The sequence below is a fragment of the Quercus lobata genome, chromosome 4 (assembly GCF_001633185.2).
Source record: "Quercus lobata isolate SW786 chromosome 4, ValleyOak3.0 Primary Assembly, whole genome shotgun sequence".
NCBI classification, from domain to species: domain Eukaryota; kingdom Viridiplantae; phylum Streptophyta; class Magnoliopsida; order Fagales; family Fagaceae; genus Quercus; species Quercus lobata.
This window is the reverse complement of record NC_044907.1, coordinates 38,597,276-38,617,385: the sequence shown is the minus strand read 5'-3', so window position 1 is coordinate 38,617,385 and position 20,110 is coordinate 38,597,276. Positions and strand designations below refer to the sequence as shown.

The 20,110-nt window shown below is 31.7% G+C and overlaps 1 long non-coding RNA gene across 1 annotated transcript; it reads left to right on the top strand.

The window, feature by feature from the left end:
• Nucleotides 1-16,577: 16,577 nt before the first annotated feature.
• On the top strand, nt 16,578-19,901 carry LOC115983902. The gene is made up of 4 exons (XR_004090299.1): nt 16,578-16,893; nt 18,486-18,524; nt 18,733-18,802; nt 19,575-19,901. It is a non-coding gene; the product is annotated as an uncharacterized LOC115983902 (long non-coding RNA).
• Nucleotides 19,902-20,110: the final 209 nt, after the last annotated feature.

Genomic DNA, 20,110 nt, shown 5'->3' with positions numbered 1-20,110 from the left:
TAATGAAACAACTAACCGGTAATTAAGAGAATATATATATTTAGCGATAATTTCAAAACGGTACATCGGTATTAACCGGTACTGAAATATTTCGTTTCTCTAGCTAAACCAAAACGGCCTTCGGTACAGTATTGAAGAGGCAAGGGCGTGTGCACACATGAGGTGTGTGCTAGTGTGTGCTAGACTGCTAGTAGTTAGTAAAAAAAATTAATGAAGCAACTAAACATCAATAATTAATAATTTAATTAACTAATACATTATAAAAGACAAACAAATTAAATTATGTTAGGCTAAATAACAATTAATAATTTAATAATTAATGAAACAACAATACAACAAATTATAGTTTATAAAAGACAAACAAATTTATAAAACAACTAAATAACAATAATTAATAATTTTATTAATATTTCAAATGTACTTATAGTTTATTGTACAAGTAACTTTGTTCATTTCTTTTCTTTTCATTTTTTTTTTCCCTTTTAAGGATTTTCGGTGTACAAAATGCAAATTTATTTTGGTTTTAAGAACATTTTTTTTTTTTTTCAAGCACAAACTTCATGCTAGTCAAATCTTGAATTTCGACTGGTATTTACCGAAACATCCCAAAACAGGTTGAAATTACCCGAAATTTTTTCAAAGTAGAATAGGAACACCCTGAACAAAATTCCTAGAGTCGCCACTGGGTGATACTGTATGGCGTCCTCCTCCAGAATATACTTTCAAGTTGAACTTTGATGCTGCAATCTTCTTGGACTTGAACTGCTCAGGTGTTGGGGTGATGATCCGGAATGAGAGGGGCGAGGTCATGGCAGCAATGTCAGCAAGAGGTCCACAGGTTGTAGACAGTGCAGAGGCGGAAATACTAGCATGTAGAAGGGCATTGGAGTTCGTGAGAGAGGCGGGATTCACAGATTTAGTGGTTGAGGGAGATAACGTCAGTGTTATGAATTCACTCTCAGCTTCAGGGGTGGACCACTCATGGCTTGGTCATATCACCCAAGATATCAAATGGTTTACACAGGGTCTTCGAAAGGTGTCTTTCAGTTACGTGAGGAGAGCTGCTAAATCCGTGGCGCATGGGTTAGCTAGATATGCAAAAAATGTAAAGGAAGACATGTATTGGATTGAGGACAATCCTCCACCTGTGCTGGATAAATTGTATTATGATATTTCATAGTTGAATAAATGAAAGTTCATACTGTTTTCAAAAAAAAAAAAAAGTAATTAGAAGGCAGATGAGCTAATTTGGTGGGGTTTGAGAATAACAATTTTTTTTTAAAATTTTAATTTTTCCAGAAGGGTAAAGATTGTTGAGAGATTAAGATAGTATCAAACACTACAATTGCGTTCCAAATTATTTTTAATTATAAAAAAAAATAACTAATCTTATTTGTATCTATATAATTTCAAAATCAGAAAATTATGATACAAAATTATATCTGATGAACTTCTTAGGAGAATACAAAATTATATTTAGCTAGTTATATTTAATAATCATTTCTCTAAGAATATAATTATAGTTGTAGTCACTTTACATCAAACCTTAGAATTTGTAAGCTTTGAAATATGGACAAAAACATGACATATTACATGATGGATTTAAATGGGCACATTTGTTGATTTGAGCAAATCTTTTATCCAAGGCTCTATTGCATTTGAGCAAATCTTTAGGTATGGGCAAAGCTTTTGTATTTTGCGTTCAACATTGTAAGGCCCAGTTTTAAATATCTTCTGATTGGAATAAGGCCATATTTGAATCCTTTAGATTGCATCTCAAACTCAATAAGGTTTAAGCCGAAGCCATGGGCTGATCTTTTATTATTATTATTATTTTTTTAAGAGCCCAACTAATTTTTTAATTGAAGCCCAATTTTCTCAAAAGACATTTGACAAAAGTGAACGGTATTAGAGTCAGAGTCCGTCATGAGGTATACAATTTTAAAAGATTCATGGTTGAGTCAGGTTAACTAAGCAACATCGGTTTGGGCTCGGAATCTTTTAGCTTATTTGGGCTGGGTGTCTTTTAGCTGCGGAATCGATTTTCCAATTTGAATGGGTACATTTTCAGTGTTATGTGTTAAGTCCCATAAAGACCGGTTTAAATTAATTTAGCTTAGAATAGGCTTAAATTTGAATTCTTTGGACCGCATAATAGTTAAGATTTAAGCCCAAATTAAGCGCTGATTTTTTTTTTCCTTTAATTGAAGCCCAATTAGCTCTTTTAGGGTCAGCATCAGAACGGTTAGAGACGAATGGATTCTCCAAAATTGGGTCAAATTCAAACCAAACTTTGGAAGCACATTGCAAACGTTACAGTTACAAATTTTATCAATAATCTCATAAATATTGTTGCGATTGAGGATTGACTCAAAAACATTAACACCATGTTACATATAACTTTTCTACAAATACAATTTACATCATAACTTATTTCACAACTTGTTAAGACAACAAACTATAAATTATAAAAAATCGCTTTTATATGGACCAGACACTAATACTATATTTTTTATTTCTCATCACTCACAATCTACCACTCTAACATGTTGTAGAAAAAATGCCACTAGACTTATTGTATTCCAAATCAATGCATCCCTTTGTTCGATGTGGTTAATCTTCTGTCAAGCCTTCTTCCAATTTAGTCGCTTGGTTCTTTGTCACATAGGGAGTAAGCATGAGAGATCAATTGGATGCTTGGGAAGAAGCTTGGTAAATTGATTGGGATTGGAATTTATGTCCAAACCAGTTCAAAATTGACTCGAGATTTTCTTGGCAAGACTTGAAAATCTGTTTGTAAGAACCATAAAGTAAATATACAAGAATGGATGCACCTAACCCAAGAATGGTCCACCCCAAGATCGGGTCAAGGATGAAAAGGAGTAAGTCACAGGCCAAAGCCCCCAAAATAAGACACACACTCTTGAAGAATAAGGGGGAATTTCTGTTGGAAGCAACTTGTATCCACGCAGCCAACACTGTAGTGAAAGTAACTACATCTATAATTAGGCCTAGCATGATTGCACTGTGTTCATGGAATAGAGCAGCACCTGAGCCTTGATACAATAATCCCACGAGGGTAAGTAGAGTGCTAAAGCTAAAGCCAACCAGAGCAAGCCATGCGGTGAAGTAAAGGTTTTCTTGCTCACTTCTAGATAGAGGACATAAAATGTATCAGATTATGTGTATGAAAGTTAAACAAACATATGTACTACTCTTGTGTACTAATTTGAATTAAAAATAAAAAATAAAAATTTAAAAGCTATTAGGAGTGAAGTGTCGGATAAAATGTAGTACTTTTCAGATTGATAATAGAAAATGTTCTGAAAATTAATCACGTCTCAATAAAAAAGAAAACCAAACCATTTCTAATACTGTTGCTTGACTCTAAAACATTGCTCAATATCCAAAGCTGAGCTCTTTGGATCTTACCCATATAAGATCCAAACATTTCCAATTTTACAATTCCAATCTTCAACTTTGTTGGCAGCCAATGACCAAATTCCACACACAGAGAAACTAATGAGCATGGAGACAATTAAAACAGGGGAGAAAAGAATCGAAAGAACCAAAAAGATAATGATACGAAGGGAAATGAAAAAAAGAAATCAAGAAATAACCGATTAAAAGCTGCTCAAGAATATAGTATAGTATAAGATTAAACTAAAAGTAGCCAAGTAGGCAGTTTATTTACGTCAAATCGAAAATATCATGCATCATGAATTGTAGTAGTTGCCTTAATACATCCAAGAAAAAAAGAATTTTAGTAAACAATGGAGAAGATGCATTCTAGATTGTGCACCAGAGAGACTTAATTGAACATTAATTGAAGAAGTAACCTCTATCAATGAGTAAAGTTTAATGAACATTAATTGAAGACACATAATCAATCTTATTTAGTGAAACATTAAATGAAACTCAAGAAAAAAAGCATAGTACTCAAACTGTGGCCTTGAACAGAACTAATAGAATCCATGACCAAACTGAAAAATGTAAAACCAAAACTAAATGAAAGAGCTTTGTAGTTTGAGCTAACCTTTAGGGAAGATTGCCAGAATGGTTGCGGTCCATAATCTCGGTGACTGTCTCTGACTCTGAGCAAGGAAATGAACTGGTTTTGTGTGTGTTTTGGACCTTTGGTGTTGGAGTTGTGAGGAAGAAAGAACAGGGGACAATTTTGATTTATAGAACTTTGGTGGGTCACCACAAAGAATGAAAGAATAGACAATATTACAGAAATCTGAATAAGTCTGGGACGTACCAAACGGCTACTCCGTATTTTTGAATCATTCGTGAAAGCAAACTGACCCTATAAAATCTATAAAAAAAACTTAAGAATGTTCATATTAGCACAGCAACCTGATTGTCCATTTATTTACGGCATACTTTATGATGTCAAAAAGCTTTATGTTCTTCCGATAATTTGATAGTTACAATGAATGCAATTGAAATTCTAGATTTTTCTTTTGTTAAAAACACACAAAAATACTGGTTGAACTATAAAGTTCTTCGCAGTTCACTAATTGTCTTTCTGTTTAATTAAATTTTAGTAGAATGTATGTTATCTGAAAACAACAATTTTTTAATATATTTATATATATATAAAAAAAAAAGTGTAGTTTAATTTTCAGTTTTTAAACATATTACTGTGACTGTGTGTGATTTTTTATTTATTTATTTATTTTAACTATAACATCCAAATTCAATTTTGTATTTCTATGTTGTGCCTGTAACACAATGTTCCTTATATTCTGCCTTCAATTAAAAGTGTAAAATTGTATTGGTTGTTAAGAGTGTAAAATTTTAAATAAATATTATGCCTTCAATTAAAAGAAAAGGCAGTTGTCAATTTCAATCTAGTTAGTCAATTTTCAAGGAGGTACTTTTTTCTAGCTGTATCCTTTTTTTTATTAGTGGGTCTTTCCCTGATGTTTCATCCATTGTGCTTGCATTTATCAAAACGTCCGTCTTTTTAAAAGTAGACGAATTATTCGGCATCGAATTTTTGTTTTAGTCATGAAAATTGGAGTATTATTGAGGATTCTCTAATAGTATCAACATCAAAACATAAATAAAGAATAATAATAGTAAACTATGATTGACTTTCTGAGAAGCAAAACTCGTGTATTCTTCTAGGCCCACGCTTCAATCGCGAACTACTTTTGTCATTTTCTCTTTATTTTCCGGCCTCAGGTATGCCTTACAATCAACAACTACATTTCCTGTAACTTATTATTTTGATCCATTTTTGAATTATGTGGAGGATTTAAAAGACTTTTTCTAAAATATTGAGAATGTAAATTCTGAAGTTACGATTTTGTTGGGTTATTCCAAAAGCAGGGATGGAGGTATCATTGGACTAGGAGGGGCAATGGCTCCCCCAATTTTTATTTTTAATATTATTATTATTATTATTATATATGTATACTAATTTAACAATTTTTTTCTATAAAATTATATTTTGTTTCTCTCAAACAATATCATTGATTCTTTTAAGTTTAGTGTTATACTCACATACTTTTTTATAACATTTTTATAAACTCTTTTGTAGCATATTCTTATTGATTTGCATAATGGACCTATCACTCATATTATTTTATTTTTTTACTTATCAATAACCACTTATTATATCAATAATTTATAATAATAAAAAAGCTTGTAAAACTAAAAAATTAGCTCAACAACAAAAATTATCAATAGTAAAACTAAAAAAAAAAAAAAAAAAATCAACTAACAATATCCAAATAAATAACCCTGCCCTTTAAAAAATTCAAACAAAAAATAATTGTTTCTGTAACCCACAAAAAAAAAAAAAAAAAAAAAAAAAAAAAAAAAAAAAACCTCAACAACTAAGCCTAAGTAATAGCAAAGTCAGAAGTTAAAATTGTTGCACACAGCCAACAATAAAGCTATTCCCCTAACTTAAAGTTCTGACTCCATCCTTGTCCAAAAAAGTGAAAAATCAAATGGGTCTAGACTAATGTTTAGTGACATTGAAGCTTGATGCACTTTGAGCAATTGATGTTCCTACGAAATTTTTAGGCCACAATAACCGGTGTTCTTATACGTTAAGCTTTTTTAATCTTAATGTTTTAAATGATCAATTTTAGAGAGTTTAAAATTTGAGCTTTAGCTGTCATTTTGTCTAATTTTATTAATTTCATTGTGTACATGGCTAATGATGCAATAAAGTGCCCAATTTATTAATGATGTGAAAGCAATTATTTTATTTATTTAGTTTTTTTTTTTTAATTTTAAAAAAGTACATAAACAATTTACCAACCAGAACTTGTATTTAGGCCCCAATTTCACATTTCCCCTAATTTAGTTTTTTTAATGACAGTTCAACCATAACATATGTAGTTAGTTCTAAATGAAAAGATACAAGACCAATGTAATGGAAACAAGGGATACCACCTTCTAATATGTAATAATTAGCTTATAAGTAGGCGTCCATGAGTTTTGGAACTTCCAAGGATTACAATCTATTACCCACATAAAAAATCAACCACAATCAAACCCAAAACCCTAGATCTAAATTTCTATATATCAAAATCCACCTTCCAATCCAAATGAGGTGAGAGAACTTGAGAGTAACCCACCTTTGAAGTTTGAGAAGCAAACAAGAAGCAAATTTGAATCGATTCAATTGAAGAAGCAGTAGATATTGGTTGATGTTGGGTTGATTCAACTAGATCTTTAGGACTCACTCACCTTTAGTGTAGTCTTCGTCAGAAGCTAAAATCTTTTGATGACATTTGTACACATGTTAGCAACTTTATCTACCATTGTCTTGTTAGTCACTAGCATACCCTTTTGGCAGTTTGATCGGCTTGAATTTGGCTTACTGACTCGGTCCGGATCGGCTTTTGAACACCCTTAATTATAACCCATACATCCATTTTCATTAGCTTAAAATATTGGGGGGTTTTCCTAGTGAGTTAAGAAGAATTAAATTCATTGAAGTTGATTTTAAACACCAAATCTCATTCAATATATAATAATAATAATAATAATAATAATAATAATAGATGAAACTGAGAGAAAGTCAAATTAGAATTCTAAATTAGAGTTTCAATTTTGTGCCACTTGTCTCATCTATTCAGTAAAAAAAAAAAAAAAAAAGTGAACGCATGGAATTTTCAAAAAGATAGCAAAGCTAGAGTTTGTATCTTTGTTATAAATTGCTTACAAAGTTTGCATCTCTACATTTGCATTGGGTTTTGAATTAAAGTGCTTTCTTTTTGGTTCTAGCATTGAGTTTAGTTTAATATTCACTTACAAAGTTTGCATCTTTACATTTGTTATAAGTTGCTAATATGTGATTAGATGCACATTATGCATAATTCACTTATTCACTACATTTGTTATAAGTTGCTAATATGTGATTAGATGCTTATATTTCACTACCCTTATATTTGGCTTTTTGTTCAAGTTTGGCACTCATAACAATGAAGAAAGCTCTGTTGTGGACCGATAGACAATATTTTTTATAGGTTGCAAAGGAACTTAGTGATCAATGGAATCTCATGCGAATTGGAGAGGACTCGGCTATAGATGTCTGGATGGCAGATGTGAGTCACTATGTTTTTAAAATTTCCAATGAAGGTTAAGGTTATGAACAATGTAAATTTCCCGGAGAGAGATTTATTATTCTATATTTATGCAAGTTTGGTTGCCTTCTTGGAGTGGATTACTCTACCTTGTCTTTCTACTGGAACTTTTGATTCAGATTGTTATAATTTAATCCAAAATTTTATTTGAATTTTCCTATTGTTGTTACTATCATATATTTTATTGATTTTTTTCCCCTAGGAATTGGTTTCATGAATCTTGATACTAACTCACTTAGCACAAAAATTCAAAAACTTATATGAGACATGTGTCCCATTTAATTTTTAAATTCATTCTAAGTGAATTATTGAGTATAAAAATCGAAGAGTTCAAATCTAATTAGATTCTAAACTAGATTTCAATTGGAGTCCAATTTTTCGCCATATGTTCATTTATTTATTTATTTTTAATATTTGTGGCAAGTAAATTATTAGGTGAAAAAAAAATTATATATATAAATGAGAAACCATTACATGTTTAGACATGTATGGTTTAAAAAAGAAGAAGTTAATACTATGTATAATTTGAAACTCTTCATGTATAATTGTGATTGTTTTTAATTGTATCCGTACATATGTATAGGACTACATACTAATTACTTTAATTAGGAAAGTGCTATGCAATTACTCAAACTAAACCGGTTGTTGGGGGGGGTGGGGGGGGGTGGGGTTGTTGAACCAAACGGCTTTCCCCATATTTTTTATTCATTCGGTTAAAGAAAATGACCTTCTAAAAAGACATAACCATTTGCATATATTAGTCCAACAAGATTGTCTATTTGATTATGGTGTCCTATGATTCGTTATGATGTTCAAATCTCATGGACTGATACACGTTTATTATTATTATTATTATTGGCTTGCTATGCTCTCATATTTAATCCATACAAAACTACACTTTCCAAATCTTAGTAAGTCTTTTTATTTTTATTTTTTTTTATAAAAGCTTCTGCTGCTTCTGTCAAGGCTGCTTGGAGCTGTTGCCACCGTGGCCACCTATTCACAAGAGTCAATGGGTTTGGGTTAGACAGATTTGTTCATGGGGTTCCATGGGTTATGTTTTAGATTTTAGAATTTGTTTTGAACGGTGCCGTTTAAGCTAGAATAATGTGTTTTAAGTTTAGGCTTGAAACGATGTAGTTTTGATGTGCCAGTTCTTCACTTGGTCATCATTCCAAAAACGTAGTTTTGAGGTTGATTTGGCAAAAATAAAACATATCAGTATGATGATGTGTCACTTAATAGTAAAAACTAACCGTAGAGGGTGAATTGCAAACGGAACCAAACTTTAGGATGTAAAATTAAGTTTTTGAAACTTTGGGATGTAAAATCTAATCAACTTCAAACTTCAGGAGTGTAATTTGCAATTTACCCTAAATTAAAATAAAAATTGGAGGGAATTGAAAAATGAAATGAGAGGGGATCTTATTCCATAATTGCCAATTTATATGATGTCCTCTTATCATTTTCTCTACTTTCTATTTTAATCTTTTGACATCCAAACAAGGATAAGAGATAACCATTAACCAATCTCCTCGCGTATTCTCATGAACAAAACCATGATTTTATCTTTAGGGATCAAAACATGAATAATTTTTTTTTATCTGTGAAGAATAAAAATAATATACTGAAGTCTGAAAGTCAAAATAAATAAATACCTAAAAGATCAAATTAGCCTATATTCAATATTAAAAATATATAAATCAAAAGACACAAAATTACTATTTTTTTTAAAGTATAGTTTACTTTTCTCATCTATACTAGATCAGAAAAGAACTCGACTTTTTTTGAATTTGAAAAATTATTTATGAATGATTTTGTACTTAGTAATATTCTTGAGACTTGGTCATATACCAAAACATGATGTTTATCATTGCAACCTTATATATAGTTTAGTTTTTAAAAAATATTCTTGTGCCTTTTTCATAATTATATTGTGAGTTTAGAGACAATGAGTTACTATTGTGTTATTGTTTGTGGGAGACATGAAATATCGTTGCAGTGGTTTTTCGAGGGAGATGTGTTAATGTTGACTTTGGGGATTGTTTACTGTTAACGTGAATATGCATATGATATGATTATTATGCTCTTACTTGTAAGGCTCAGTACATATAACATATAGTATAAGTTATTATTAATGCGCTCTCTCTCTCTCTCTCTCTCTCTCTCTCTCTCTTTTTAATTTTCTTTTTTAACTTGAATTTTATTTTAATAAGTAGATAATGAGAGAGGGATTAGTGAAGCTACTACAAATAATGCCATTGTTGCTAGGTTATCACATGTTTAATTTATACTATGAGAGGTACTATGTCCACAACATTTTCATAATGTTTTCACAACAAATCTTAGATGGTTAGTTGATATTGGTTCAAATTTGAACTTAATACTAAAATTACTTTTTTGCCCCAACAACAACAACTAGTAACAACCTGCCACTTAGGATTTGTTATAAAAATATTATGAAAATATTGTAGATATATAATTTCTCTTTATACTATAGGGTTGTGAAGGCGATGAAGTGACCATCCTTGTAAGATTTGGGCTGAGCAAACATGGGTTTGGGCTAAGTGTCTTTTAACTTATTTGGGCTAGGTGTCTTTTAACTTATCTGACCCAATTTTGCAATTTGAATGGGCACATTTTTGCTGGTTTGCATTAAGTCCCACAAAGCCCGGTTTAAATTAATTTTGCTTATAGTAGGCCTAAATTTGAATTCTTTGGACCGCATTGCAGTAAGATTTAAGCCCAAGCTCAAAGCTTTTTTTTTTTTTTTTTTTTTTTTTTTTTTTTTTTTTTTTATAATTTTAATTAAAGCCCAATTATCTCTTTTTAGGGTCAGCATCAAAAAGAGTAGAGATGAATGGACTCTCCTATATATAACTAGCCCATATTTTCAAACCAAACTATTCAGATTCTTTTGAAGCACAATTTTTTTTTTTTTTTTTTTTTTGGATGAACTTTTGAAGCACATTGAATATGTTACAATTACAAATTTTATGAATATTATGCTTGGGGATTGACTCAAAATCATTAATACCATGTTACACACATATATAACTTTACTACAAATACAATTTATATCTTAACTTTTTTCTCAACTTGTTGAGACAACAAATTGTTAATTGTAGAAGATCACTTTCACATTAACTTATTACTAATATTATATCTTTTTTTTTTTAAAATTACTCACAAGCTACTACTTTAACATGCTGTAGAAAAAATATCACGAGACTTATTATATTCCAAATCAATGCATAATAAGAATACGATCACCCTCCATTAGCTAAGCTTAACCTTCAATCAAGCATTCTTTCGATTCCATCACTTGTTTCTCTGTTAGATTGGAAGTAAGCATGAGAGATCCATTAAATGCTTGGGAAGAAGCTTGGGAAATTGATTGGGAATGGAATTTCTTTTCAAACCAATTTGAAAATAATTGGATATTTTCTCAATAGGACTTGAAAATTTGTTGGTATGAGCCATAAAGTAAATATGTGAAAGTTAAACACTAGTGAATGTTCAGACCCCCAATTACCCAAAAAAAAAAAAAAAAAAAAAACCAACACTAGCTTATATTCAAACAATTGATGTGTGGAATGATAAATATAAGCAGTACCCAAATTGGAAACACTCTAAACCATAATTAATCACAAACACAGTAGCAATTAAAAGGAATAGAGTAGGGAAGAAAGAAGCAAATACAAAGATAACACTAGCACGTGTTATCGAAGAGGAAACTAAAGAACTTGGTGAAAAATCTCTTCGTTGCCCTCCAAGCGATAAAATGATCCACAAGAAAATTAGTTGGGATATATGAATAGCAATAGATCCTCCAAACCTAATCTACCCAATGCACCTAAGCCCTCCAAGCTTCTTTCTCCAATAAGGTTAAGTCTAACCGTGTCTTCTTTAGCTTTTCAGATCCCACAATAAGCTCCATATTGCATCTGCCATCCTTAGCATCTTCCAATGCTTCCCAAACTCCAAAAACACTCTCAACACTCTAAATGGGTGTGGTTGTGTTTGGGTACAAATCTCCACTCAATGGTTATAACAATGGGAGAGGAAAGGAAAAGAGACTACAAAGATTTCTCTCTAAGAATGAGTAGCTCTCTTTCTAATAAGGTGGGTGTATTGTAGAAACCTTTCTTAGGGTTTTTCTCTCAATAGGCTCCAATAAATTTCTGTGGGTAATGAGGGTATATATAGCATGTGTGAAAAGAATACAAAAAGTCACAATTTTTAGTAAAACAGGAAAACTTCATGGGTCACTCGTGACTAGTGCAAGTTGCGAGTTACCTTCCTGGACAGGCTGTACTGAGCTAGACACCTGGCCTGACTGTTCACTTTCCTACATGTGCTTCTCATGTGACTTTTAGCTATCTTGATCAAATCTTCACTACTTAATACTAAACCCATTACAAATAAATCCCACAAAAATACAAGGAAATAAATTAATGCAATTACAACACTTTTTTGTCATGGAATAAGCCAACACTAATGTTATGAGAAAAATCATAACTTAACAATATTGTAAGGTTGAATTTATTCAACCATGTGTTGACTTTATTTTGTGTCAAATTTGCTTATAATTCAACAATTAGAAACCCTATATTTAAGTGAGAATTATTTAAGAGTTATGTGTGAGAAAATGTGAAGAATTGATCAAGTGTGTGCATCAAGAAGCATTCTTGCGACTGACTCGCAAGTGGTGACTCGCTAGAATCAAAGCACATGTGTGAAGCATGTAGGAAGTTGAAGGGTTAGTACAGCTAGATCACTACAGGATAAAAAGTACAGTCTAGCCATTCTGTTATTTGGCGACTGGAACTCGCGACTTGTCCCAGTTGCGAGTGACTCGCCAAAGCCCTCTATTTTGCAGAAAAATGACTTTTCACATTCCCTCACATACCCTATTATAAATACCCTTATACCCATAAAATGTAGAGAGCTTCTAGAGAGAATTTTGAGAGATAAACCCTAGAGAACAATAATATTGATTCATCCACAATCTTATACCTTTGATTCTCCAAATTTCTCTACTCTCACCCTCTCCATTGTCATACCCTTGAGAGGATCTTTAGCCGAATCCTTACCTCACCATATTCATATCAGTGAGAAGGTTATTTAGTGCTTGGGAAGCAGTTCAGAGATGACTAATTCATTTGGTTGATGCAATGGGCTTATTGTGGGATCTGGAAAGTTAGAGAAGACACAGTTAGACTTAATCTTGTTGGAGCAAGAGGTTTGGAGGGCTTAGGTGCATCGGGTAGATTACGCTTGGAGGGTCTAATTTTTATTCATGTATCCCAACTAATTTTTTAGTAGATCATTTTACCGCTTGGAGAGCGGTGGAGAGGTTTTTTGTCGAGTTCTTCGGTTTCCTCTTCGATAACACGTGCTGGTGTTATCTTCGTGTTTGCATCTCTCTTACCTACTCCTTTCCTTTTAATTGTTATTGTGTTTGTGATTAATTATGGTTTATAGTGTTTTACCAATTTGGGTATACCTTATATTTCATATTCTGCACATATACTATTTGAGTATAAGTTTATGTTGGTTATTTTGAAATTGAGGATTTAAACATTCACTAGTGTTTTACACACCAAGTGAACTTTTACCTGTGCTAATAAAAATTAAAATAGGGACCAATTGGTATCTTTAGAAAAGACAATTAAATATGAAGAAATTTTTTTGTAATTTTTTTTTTGAAGTGTACCTAATTGCTGGTTAGATACTCCCATATGTGCATTAGTTTTTTTTTTTTAAAAAAAAAAAAAAAAAAAAAAAAAAAAAAAAAAAAAAAAAAAAAAAAAAAAAAAAACCGACTATCTGTTGAATTAGATTAAGAGGATATGAAGTGATGCATGAAATTTGTTTGGATTAGAAAACATTAATTATTTTGACTGGTTTGTATGAAATTTTTACATTTATATTAAACACTATTATCATGAAATCTAAAGCAATGGATGGCAGTCAGACTTTGTGTGTTAAAATCCACTCAAGCTATCTTCGAACTTCTGGCTATTTGTAAGAGACATTGGAGTCATGCTGAGTTTGTGAATTAGTTTGTATATGCTCATGATGAGAAGTCCTGTGAAATTTGTACTGCAAAATGTACTTTGGCATATTAGATTACTAATTACAATCAGAACATGACTGGCCATTATGAATAGGAATTTCAATTTTTGTATATTTATTAAAATTTAATAAATTGTCATTGAAATAAGCAAGACATTTGAGAACTTCTAGCTTGAAAGTCTGTATAGTACTATGAATGCAATAAAATCATTAAAAAAAAAAAAAAAAAAAAACTAATTGCACAGGTCATGATGCATGCATGTATATATATTTTGCTAATTATGACTCTTTATTTATACAGAAATTGAAATTAGATGAAAATATCCTACCAATGGAGATTTATAAGATAGTTGGCAACAAATATTTTTTCCAATTACATCTTGATGAGTATAATTTCAAATATGGAAGAGATAATTACACAGTTTCAAAGATTTTGAAGGTAGAGATCTCATATAAACAAAATGAATCGCATAAAGTTGAAGTATAAGGTAATAATAAGCTAATTCATGTTTATAATAAGTTTATTTCCATTTCTTGAGACACCATTTAATTAAATTAAAAATTATTGCAGGACACAAAGGAAGATTTTGAAGGGCAAGCCCATCGCCAGTCATAGAGATAGGACAAACCTCTGTTGAAACTTGAAAGACCTCCATTAACTGCCGCCATAGCTACTGAAGATGAGAAATGAAATGATAAAAGTATGCCAATTCAAACGCTTCAAAAACGTCAAAAGCTACACAAATTACGTCGAAGAAGAAAAAAAATAATTTGAAGACTAACGTATCTCAATATATTTTATAAATAGCATACTCTTACAAGCAAGAAAAACAAATAAATGTACTATATTATTGGGAGAAATTTTAATTTATTTTATTGTATTGTTAAGTTAAGTTAGTGGTATCTTAAATATGTAAAATGTTCCTGCGGGTTAAATACGTATCATATACTATAATTGATACTTTGATATTAGTATTTTGTCCATCTATTATTAACTTTTTCTGCAGCTACCTTTCTATTTGTTTATAGGACTTCTATTACTTCCACTCAATGCTTCTTTACACAACTTATTCAATGTCATTTATTTTTGTTCATATTGCAATTGTCAACATTAAGATTAATTTAGTTTACGGATACCTTTCAGCAATAGTAAATATCAAAACTATTAATATATAAGACCCTCAAGATTGCACTATGCATTTAAAAAAAAAAATTTAAAATGATGCTGCAAATTCCAATAAGCAACATAAATGACAAAGCACTGTAATGGCACTCCAATGCTATGGTTTTGAAATCAACTTACGATGCTAGGTTTTGTTTAACTGAGAAATACCTCATGGGACCAAAGTATAAAACAATTTTTATACACGTTCATGGATTTGTTGAGGGTTTCCGTATTAAGAAGTGTTTAGCTAAACACTTATACTTAATATTTGTAATCAACTTGAATTAATATATATATATATATATATATATGATTATTTAAGAGACCATGATAAATAGAACAATTATGAACTATTTACCATAAAAAGTTGTATTACTAAGTAGATTAATGTTATGCTTTATTTTGAAGTAATTAGAAAGCGGATGAGCTAATTAGGTGGGGTTTGAGAATAACAATTTTTTTTTTTTTTTTTTTTTTGCCAATTTTGCCAGAAGGGTAAAGATTGTTGAGGGATTAAGATAGTATCAAATACTACAATTGTGTTCTAAAATTATTTTTAATTATAAAAAAATAACTAATCTTATTTGTATCTATATAATTTCAAAATCAGAAATTTATGATACAAAATTGTATCTGATGAACTTCTTCAGCTAATACAAAATTATATTAAGCTAGTTAAATTTAATAATCATTTCTTTAAAAATATAAATACAGTTGTAGTCACTTTACATCAAACCTTAGAATTTGTAAGCTTTGAAGAGTCAGGGACAATAATAGATGACCACCACGTTTGCTATCAAACTTTGTTTTTTTCCCTTTATAATGTGCATACCTTTTATTTAAAAATGCTATGGAATATTCTGTTTAATTAATGTGTTGTACCACCAAGAACTATATTCTATTCATCAAAATTATTTAATTTCCACCAGATTTTGTTTCAGAATTCAACATTAAAATTCTATAACTTAAACACCCCTCTCCCCCCTCCCCCCCCCCCCCCCCCCCCCCCCCCAAAAACACATAAACTGAGACATTATCACAACCCCCCAAATCTTTCTGTGGTTTGGGTCGCAGAATTTTTTATTTTTTATTTTTGCTGAATAGGGTCGCAGAATTTTCCCTTCAAAATTAGGTCTTCCTTATTAATTTGGCTTGTGTATTTGGCAAAACCCTGTTTCATACTATGTCTTGCCATTTAAATCCTCTTGCCGAATTTCTCTATGCCACTTTTACTCCTTCTATAATGCAAGGTAGAGACCTTCTCTTGGAACTTAGATGGTCATTTGATAATGGTACTTTAATTAATATCCTTTTTGTTAAGTTCTTTGTTCGTATTGAACCTCATTGACTTCTTTTTGAAGGCCAATTGACTGGACATGAATTTTCACTCAAATTAGCAGACTTCTTTGCCCCAGCGCATACTTGGAACCTTGACTCATATCTTTTGAATTTTATCCTAACATTCTTAATCTTATTTCAAGTGTTCTTATTCCTCTCTACTCACAATCTACAGATTCTCTTATTTGGAATTTCACTGCTGGTATTTGCACCACCAACAAAGTTTCTCTCCAAATAATTGCATATATATATATATATATATATATAAATAAATACAGGGTCATTCTACCGTATCCCTCCCAAAAAAAGGGGGGTACGGTACCCTCTTAAATCAGAACCATTCATTTAATATTGTTTTAATCTTGCCGTTGGTGTAATTTTAATGGGTTTTGGTTACCGGCTAAACAGGTTTTATATATAAACCAAAAATTATAACATTAATCATACTTTTCTCCTCTCACGTTTGCTTCTTCCTCTGCCTGTCTCAGTTTGCCTCTCTAAACAAAGCCCTCAAAATAGCTAAATCCAATCCAACTCGTCGGCGCCGCTCTCTAATTTCGTCTCTTCCAATCCATCCTCAAATCGGCGGCTCACTTATATCCAATCCAACTCGGCGGCGCTTCAACTCTTCCCGTATGACTCGGTGGCACTTCTTTTCTGCCATTCTAAATCGGTGGAACCACCCACAATCTTCAGGTTCTCTCTTCACATATGATTAACGCTGATATGGGTTTATATTATTTCTCTAAACTTTGTGGGTTTATGCTATTATTGTTTTGTTTGAGTTTCGGTTCTTATATATTTGACAAATTAATCTTTACACCGAAGGGCTTGATAGTCCACCACTGATTGCTTGGATCACTACTGCCATGTGAAACGAAATTGTAATAAGGTTGCCAATGCTTTGGCAAAGAAATCTTGGGTTGGGCTAGAACTTCAGGTTTGGGTTGAAGACTTACCTGGGGACATTATCCCCCTTACTTTGTTTGATGTTCATAGTTTTCTTATGTTTTAATAAAAGCATCGGTCTGTCTCACAGACTGGTTTCTCAAAAAAAAAAAAAAAAAATCTTTACACTTTTGAGTTTGGGATGCGAAACATGAAACTTGAGTGAGACGTGGGAACCCTTATCCATAAGTTGCGACAAGATTAGATTTGGTTGGGAGTGTGGGGAGGACATGATACTATGAACCTATGGACTTAGGAGATTTTTTTTTTTTCAACCACCTTGGCAGTAAGAACACCAATTTTAGTGTTGGTTTGTGCTATATTTTAGAGTTGGTTTCCAATTTTAGAGTTGGTTTCTCTAAAATTTAGAATTTGAAAGAAGCCTGGTGAGTTTGCTCAGAGTTTTAGGAGCAGATATTTTATCTGGATGATGTTCACCATAAATTGAAGTTGTAATAAAAACAGCATTCCTAATTAGATCATCTCCTGTATCAAAATTGTGTCCCTCTTTTAGCATTAGTTTCTACTTTCTACTTTCTAGCAGTGTGGCTCTGCATAGAGCCAGTTGGTGCCAAAGGCAAGGATTCAACTGGGAATTAGTCAGTAACAAAGCGATCTCTCAACTTGAGTAACAAATAGTTGGTCCCCCGACTCCCAAAGCATTTGTACATTACCGCAGAAGTTGTAGAGCAGCACTGCACCTAGAGAAAGAGAATGTAGCAAGAGACAAAAACCAAAACCCACCTGTTTGTTTGACAAAGATATAGCAACCCTGACATCTTTACCTCAACAACAATTACAGAGTACAGGGTAAAGTCATCTCCAATTCTGAATAGCAACAACAGACGTTATACAGATAGTTTCAGGTTCAACCCAGTGATTACTTTCAAATTAGGATTAGCTAGCTATTTTTCTTTTTTCTTTTTTAGTCCAGATACTGTGAAAAATCAGGTTAACATTATTTCTCATTGAGAGTTTATTTTAGCTTTGGTTTTTCCTAGGTGAGGTGAGATACTCTGAATCAAGATGATACCGAATAAATGACTAACCATCATGATTGGAAATATTACTTTGTGAATTTAGGTCAATGTCATTTTAAAGTGTGGTATCACCTATAAAAGGGATAAGTGCATAATTACCACCAAAAAAGAAACTACCCTATAGTAAGCACATTTATCAATGCTTTCACTTGCTAGATTAAGATTGGGAATTGGACTGCTATGGTTGAGGATGTCTCATAGTGATATATATTTTGAATAAAATTGCATTGTTTATGATTTTCCATTCAGGATAAATATTTATTGAGGTTAACCTGCTTCCTTTTTCTGATTTTGAATCAGGCTTACAAACACATGTTTTAATAAATGCGTTGAGAAAAGGTACAAAACTTTGTGTTAATTTCGTTCCTGCAATTTGCATGAACTTTTCTAAGTTGATTTTGAATTCACCTTTGTAGAATCCAGTTAACTTTTTTTACAAAGTTCAGTAATTTTTTCTCTATATTAATTAATTGCAGAAAGTACTCATTTGACATCCTTGTGTAAAGAAAATGTATCAAATTGGTCATATTATCATTTATTATTTCAGGTACAAGGAGTCTGAACTAAATATGGGTGAAAATAGTTGCATTGATCGCTGCGTATCAAAATATTGGCATGTAAGTTGACAATCATATTCACATATGGTTTACACAGTACTTCCCACAGTATAAACTTTTGATTGATGTACTTTTTTTTTGAGGGGGTAGATTAAATTTCTCATTATTATATTACTCTCTTGTCTCTTGTTATAATTTGATTGATATAAAGTCATATCCATGTTATAATTTGCTTGATAAGTTTGTAAATATTTTCAAGCTACTCATAGATATCCTGTATAAGGAGCAATGCAGATGTTTAAAATGTGGACTGACTCTCATCTATTGTCATATTCTTTTGAACTGGATTTTGTTACAAAAAAGACAATATTTCAGTTTCTTCTACCTTCGACCCCTCCACACCAAAAGTTTCATTTTTCCCCTTGGCCTTTCTTTGAATTTGTTGTCTTGATGTTTGATTGGATTCTCTCCATCATGTTTCTGGCTTAAGTTTAATTTTATATCATCCATTACTTCCATGCTTCCTTCACATTATTTTATGTAGTTTATCAATGCGTATGTTATACTGATAATTCTGTGCACCATGCCATTAGCTTAGAAATATCTGTGTAAGTCTTGCAGCCTTGGTGTTGCTTTAGAAAGGCCTAACCTTATAGACATGTGATTTTCTGTGACATCAGTATTTGAATAGTGTGGGTTGCTTGCTGGTTCTATTTTGTTTTGTGGTAATTTAGTGTAAGGAATTGGTATTTCATCACGTATGAATTATGATTTGCGTGCGATTAACATCATGTAATGGAAATAAAAGCAAGCTATTTTGTGTTTTTGCCAGGTGACTAATCTAATCGGCCAGCTGCTAGGTTCAGGTCGGCCCCCAATGTGAAATTAAGGCTATTCTGAAATTTGCTCTACATTGGTTACGTGTTTACTTGGCTGGTTGCCAAAGGTTGATACTGGAATGATTTTTGTTTGTACCAAACTTTATGAGGTAGTTCCATTTTGTTTTTTTTTTTTTTTAAGAAGTATTGGCGGCAAGTTGAATTTATGCTGCTCCTAGATTTAAGTCATAAAATTGTTAGCTCTTCATAAATGAAATATTATTCTTGGAAAAATCATCAGTATTTGTGATGATTCTATAACATGTTGAATTGTTTTTGCTGCTGCTTGTTTCTTGGAAGTTTGCAAATGCTTGAAAGGAATGGAGATGTTAATGCACATTAAAGGCCCACTTCCTTTTAACAGCTAATTATGTTCAAATTACACGTTCCAATATTTTATAGGAACAAATACCAAATGGCTTTAGAATGATGAGTTTGTATAAATTTTGCGAAATCCAAAGAGAGAGAGAGAGAGAGATAAATGCTTTGT